Source organism: Dasypus novemcinctus, chromosome 14 (assembly GCF_030445035.2).
Source record: "Dasypus novemcinctus isolate mDasNov1 chromosome 14, mDasNov1.1.hap2, whole genome shotgun sequence".
Lineage (NCBI taxonomy): Eukaryota > Metazoa > Chordata > Mammalia > Cingulata > Dasypodidae > Dasypus > Dasypus novemcinctus.
Genome location: NC_080686.1, coordinates 33,814,599 through 33,820,737, shown reverse-complemented (window position 1 = coordinate 33,820,737; position 6,139 = coordinate 33,814,599). Strand labels below are relative to the sequence as shown.

The following is a 6,139-nucleotide window of genomic DNA, read 5'->3' as shown; positions in this document are numbered from 1 at the left end:
AGGTTTTGAGTCATTCAGCCATCAACTGTCTCTGAGAGAGTTCAGAGACTGCTCTGCCACCATTCAAATATTTTCTCTCTCTCTTTCCCCTTCCCTCTACTTTTTTAAATGTTAATTGATTTGCTCCATGAAATGCCCTGTAAAATGGCCAGATGTTGTAAGAGAATCTTGATAGTATGGGAATTCAGCAGGAGACTCCAGCAGCAGAAAATGATCCTCAAATTTCTCCAGCTCTCAATTTAGCAAAAACAAAGACTCCAGAGCTTTACATGGGATTATGAAGAATCTTCTGCATTTCACTGGTAATGACTAAAGAAAAAAAAAATTGTTCCCTACCCCACCTCCATCACAAAACACACAAAACAGGATTTTGTAAACACAAAGGAAACTACCCTGAATTAGTAGCCAGGAAATCTATGTTAATTCTCAACTCTGCCATTGTCTAGCTGTGTGACCCTGGACAAACCAAACATTCTCTGCGTGTCACTTTCCTGGTTAGCAAATTAGATTTTGAATATGGTAATTGCAGTATGAGCTGCATTTAGGGGAGCAACTAACTCTTCCAGGGGAAGTCAGAAAAGACTTTGCAAAGAAGGCAACAGTCTAGCCTTTGAGGGATAATTAGAGTTCTGCCAGGTGAAAAAGCAGGGACAATAAAGAACAGGGGTGAGGTTAAGCATTGTAGCCACAGTCTATAGCCATTTGCAGAGACCATGATGAAAGGGTATGGTGTGATGGTATATTCAAGGATTAGGAAAAAGCAACAAATAGCTGCCCAAATGGTGTTTAGGTGACGCTGTGAGGTGAGTTCCCATCAGATTACAAAGGACATTACGTGCCAGACTCAGTATAGATTGTACCCAGAAGGTAACAAGGAACCAACAGGAATTTGTGTGTGTGTGCGTGCCCACTCTGTTTTGTGGTAGGACAAGACTTTTAACAGGAAAATGGTTTTGTTGGCAGTACGCAGGATAAATTGGATGGGAAAGTCAATGATGGCTAGGAAACCAGGTAGGAAGCAGTTGCTATAAATCAGGCAAGATGTAAGGGTCCGAAGTTAAAATGAGGCAGATTTTGAAATAATTTGGGAGAATTAATATGACTTTGTGACTGGGGAAAAGAGAGGTACAGAAATCAAAGGGGCCAGAGAGTTTCTATTTTGAGAGGCTATGTAGTGATTCCTACAGACAGGGGTTCTCATTCTTGACCATACATCAGAATCACCTGGAGGGCCTGTTAAAACTCAGCTTGCTGGTTCTCAGCCCCCAACGTTTCCATTCACTAGGTCTGGAGTAGAACCCAAAAAACTGCATTTCTAAGAAGTCCTCAGGAGATCTGCTACTAATCTGGGGACCTCATTTTGCGAAACACTGATGTAAGAGTTAAGACGGGGAGAGTTAGTTAACTTCTAAGCAGGTATTATTTCAGGAAACTATGGGACCTGTTAAATATTAACTTATTGTCATTTTCCCCATTGGATGTGAATTCCAAGAAAGCAAAGAGGTTTTTTGTTCACATCTATATCCCCTAGCACCTAGAGCATGCTTTAGAACATACCTGATGCTCAATAAGGATTCACTAAATGAATTTTAAATTGTTGAATTAATCCAGATGGAGATGAACAGAAAGTAATTGGAAATATGGGACATGGATTTTGGAAAGAAGCCATGTCTATTCATATAGAGTAAGATACAGAGATTGAAGGAGGGTGACTAAAAATGGCAGTTAAAACAATTAGTGCTAGCATTGTTCAAATCCTTAAGAAATCCAGCAGAATTATGCATAAGAAATTCCACCAAGTTCATAAATTTTATAAGTAAATACCAACATGAAGATGCAAACTATGTCTAGAATCTTTAATAGTTTGAGTAATACAGATACAACCTGGAAAGATGAAAACGACTTGCCCTCAAAAGTATGGAAACAAACATTGAAGGAGCATCCTTGTTGAATATGGAGGGAAGAATTCTTTTATTTTATTTTTTAAAGACACTTAGATTCATAAATGATACACAGAAAATGTAGGATATTCCCATGTGCTCCACTCCCTACCCCTCCCACACTTTCCCATATTAATAACATCCTTCATTAGTGTGGTACATTTGTTACACAAAATTGATGAACACATATTTAAACATTGCCACTAAGTATGGATTACAGTTTATATTAAATTCTCTCCTGCACAAGTTTGTAAATTATGACAAGATATATGTAATGACCTATATCTGTCACTGAAATGTCATTCAGGACAATTCCAATGTCCCAAAAATGCCCCCATATTACACTGGTTTTTCCCCTCTCCCTCTACTCAGAACCTCCAGTGGCCATTGCCTCCACATCAATGATGAAAGTTCTTCCTTTGCTAGAATAACAATAATTCTGTAATAGAATAACAGTAAGTCTACTCAAGTCCATTTTTCATTCCCCAATCTGAGGATTCTAGGATGGTGATGCCCACTCCACCTTTAATTGAGAGGGGACTTAGATCCCATGGGGCAGATGGATGGGACTATCTTGCTTGCAGTTATAGACTCTCTCTTTGTTCCTTGAGATGGTCATTGTCCATCATTATCTCCTTGTTAGTTGTCCTGGGTGAGTCCAATGAATTAGAGAGTAGGTACTGCAACTCTTTTGAGATTCAGGGCCTGACTAGCACAAAAATTTAAGCCTCTTGGACATAAACCTATCAACTCTAGTATTAACTATAGGTTCAAACTGAAGGGGCAGAAGAGCCATGTGTAGGGAAACCACAACTGAGTGCAACTTTGTCACACTGAGGAGCATAAATTCCAAAGTAGGGCCCACTGACAGAGCACCCAACTCCTGAGCTGTCAGCCCTGCCTATAGTCTGGATGTTTCCAGAGCCATTGGGAGCCCTGCTATTTGAGGCAATATTTACTGTGGTAGTCTATGAGATCCTGCTGAAATGTGCATAAGTATAACCTCTGGAATGACTTCCCAACTCCCTTTGAAGGCTTTAGCCATATAAAATCATTTGTCTTTACACTTTCCCCCTTTTGGTCAAGGTCTTTTTCCAGTTGCATTGCTAGTTGGTGTTTGGTAGTAATCCCTCAGTGCCAGGGGAGCTCATCCCTGGGAGTCACATCCCATGCTGGGGTGTGGGGATGGTGGTGGGGGTGGGGGTAGGGTTGGGGAGGTAGTATATTTATATGGTGAGTTTAGCTTAGAGAGAGGCCACATTTGAACAACAAGGAGGTTCTCAGGAGATAACTCTTAGGCAACCTATAATACTAGCCTAAGTTTCATCTTCAAAAGAAAAGGTTCATAAGTACAGTCATCAATATCAAGGATCTATCAATAGGGAGGGAAGAATTCTTGCATTTGAATGGAAGTTAAGCTAGATGCTCTCTCAGTTCCCTTCCAAGTCAAAGATCTATTTTGATTCTATAACTTAAGTAAGGAACAGACAGCAACAGGGATTCGTGTGGAACAGAATGAAAGATAAATGAATGGATGGGGCCATAGAATCAACCAAAATTTATTTCAAAATAGGAAAGACAAACATCATTTTATTGCTTTTTGCTTTATATTGCTTTATTGTGCTTTGTTGTGCTTCACAGATATTGCAGTTTTTAAAAATTGAAGGTTGCAGTAACCTTGCAAAGAGCAAATCGGAGCAGTTTTTCCAAAAGCATTTACTCCATGTCTCTGTGTCATATTTTGGTAATTCTCACAATATTCCAACCTTTTATGTTATTATTATATCTGTGATGGTCATCTATCATCAGCAATCTTTGATATTACTACTGTAATTTTGGAGTGCCATGAACAATGCTCACATGGAATGGCAAACTTAATTGATAAATGTTGTGTGTGTTCTGAATGCTCCACTGATCTACTGTTCCCTCATTTCTCTCCCTCTCCCCAGACCTCCCTATTCCTGGAGACACAACAACATTGAAATTAGGCCAATTTATAACCCTACTATGACCTTTAAGTGTTTAAGTGGAAGGAAGAGTCTCAGGTCTTTCATTTTAAATCAAAAGCTGGAAATGACTAAACTTGGTGAGGAAAGCATGTCAAAAGCTGAGACAGCCTGAAAACTAGGCCTCTTAGCCAAGTTTCAATGCAAAGGAAATGTTCTTGGAGGAAATTAAAATTGCTACTCCAGGGAGCAGATGTAGCTCAAGTGGTTGAGTGCCTCCTTCCCACATATGAGGTCCTGGTTTTGATCCTTGGTACCTCCTAAAAAAAACAACTCTTCCTGGGGAGTGGATGTAGCTTAGTGATTGAGTACCTGCTTCCCATGTATGAGGTCCTGGATTTTATCCCCAGTACCTCCTAAAATAAAAAACTAAACAAACAAACAAAACCATACATACACATGAATGATAAGGTGAAACATATGTATTGCTGATATGGAGAAAGTTTTAGTGGTCTGCATAGAAGATCAAATTAGCCACAACATTCCTTTAAATCAAAGCCTAATCCAGAGCAGAGCCCTATCTCTCTTCAGTTCTATGAGGCCAGAGAGGTGAGAAAGCTGCAGAAGAAAGGTTTGAAGCTAGCAGAGGTCTGTTCATGAGGTTTAAGGAAAGAAGCCATCTCCATCACATAAAAGTACAAGGTGAAACCAGCAAGTGTTGATGTAGAAGCTGCAGCAAATTATCTGGAAGATCTAGTTACAATAACTGATGAAGGTAACTACACTAAACAACAGATTTTTTTGTGTATCCAAACAGCCTTATGTTGGAGGAAGATGCCATCCAGGACGTTCATAGCTAGAGAGGAGAAGCCAATGCCTGGATTCAAAGCTTCAAAGGACAGACCAACTTGTTAATGGGCTCATGTAGCCAGTGACTTTAAGTTGAAGCAATGCTCATCTACCATTCCAAAAAATTCTGGGGCTCTTAAGAATCATGCTCAATCTAGTCTATGTTCTATAAGTGGAACAACAAAGACTGGATGACAGCACATCTGTTTACAAGATGGATTACTGAATATTTTAAGCCCACTGTTGAGATCTATTGCTCAGAAAAAGATTCCTTTCAAAATATTACAGCTTATTGACAATGCTCCTGGTCACCTAAGAGCTCTGATGGAGATATACAAAGAGATGAATGTTCTTTTCATGCCTGCCACACAACATCCCTTCTGCAGCCCATGGATCAAAGAATGATTTCAACTTCTAAGTCTTATTATTTAAGAAATGCATTTCATGAGGTTGTAGCTGCCATGGATAGTGATGCCTTTGATGGATCTGGGCAAAGTAAACAGAAAACATTTAGAAAAGGATTCACCATTCTAGATGACATGAAAAACAGTGATGATTCATGGAAGAAGGTAAAAATACCAACATTAATAGGAATTTGAAAGAAGTTTATTCCAACCCTCATGGATGACTTTGAGGGGTTCAAGACCTCAATGGAAGAAATAACTGCAGATGTGGTAGAAATAGCAAGAGAACTAGAATTAGAAATGGAGCCTGAAGATGTTACTGAATTGCTGCAATCCCATAATAAAACTGGAACGGATGAGTTGCTTCTGATGGATGAGCAAAGGAAGTGGTTTTTTGAAATGGAATCTACTCTTGGTGAAGATGCTGTGAACATTGCTGAAATGACAACAAAGGATTTAGAAGACTGTATAAGCATAGTTGATAAAGCAGTGGCACCACTTGAGAGGATTCATTCCAATTTGGAAAGAAATTCTACTCTGGGTAAAATGCTATCAGACAGCACTGCATGCTACAGAGAAATCTTTCATGAAAGGAAGAGTCAAATGATGTGGTAGACTTCATTGTTGTCTTATTTTAAGAAATTGCCACAACCACCCCACCGTTCAGCAACCACCACCCTGATCAGTCAGCAATCATCACCTTCGAGGCAAGGCCCTCCACCAACAAAATGATCCCAATTGCTGAAGGCTCAGATGATGCTTAGCATTTTTCTAGCAATTAAATATTTTAAAATTAAGGTATGTACATTCATTGTTTTTTCTTTAAAGATATAAAGCTATTACACACTTAATGGACTACAGTAGAGTAGAAACCTAACTTTTATATGGGAAACCTAAAAATGTGTGTGACTTGCTTTATTGCGGTGGTCTAGGCACAGAACCCGCGATATCTCTGAAGTGTGCCTGTATGTGTGAGATGGGACACTGGTGGAGCCCAGAC

The 6,139-nt window shown here is 39.4% G+C and overlaps 1 pseudogene; it reads left to right on the top strand.

The window, feature by feature from the left end:
* Nucleotides 1-3,947: 3,947 nt before the first annotated feature.
* LOC139436380 (tigger transposable element-derived protein 1-like) lies at nucleotides 3,948-5,871 on the top strand (annotated as a pseudogene).
* Nucleotides 5,872-6,139: the final 268 nt, after the last annotated feature.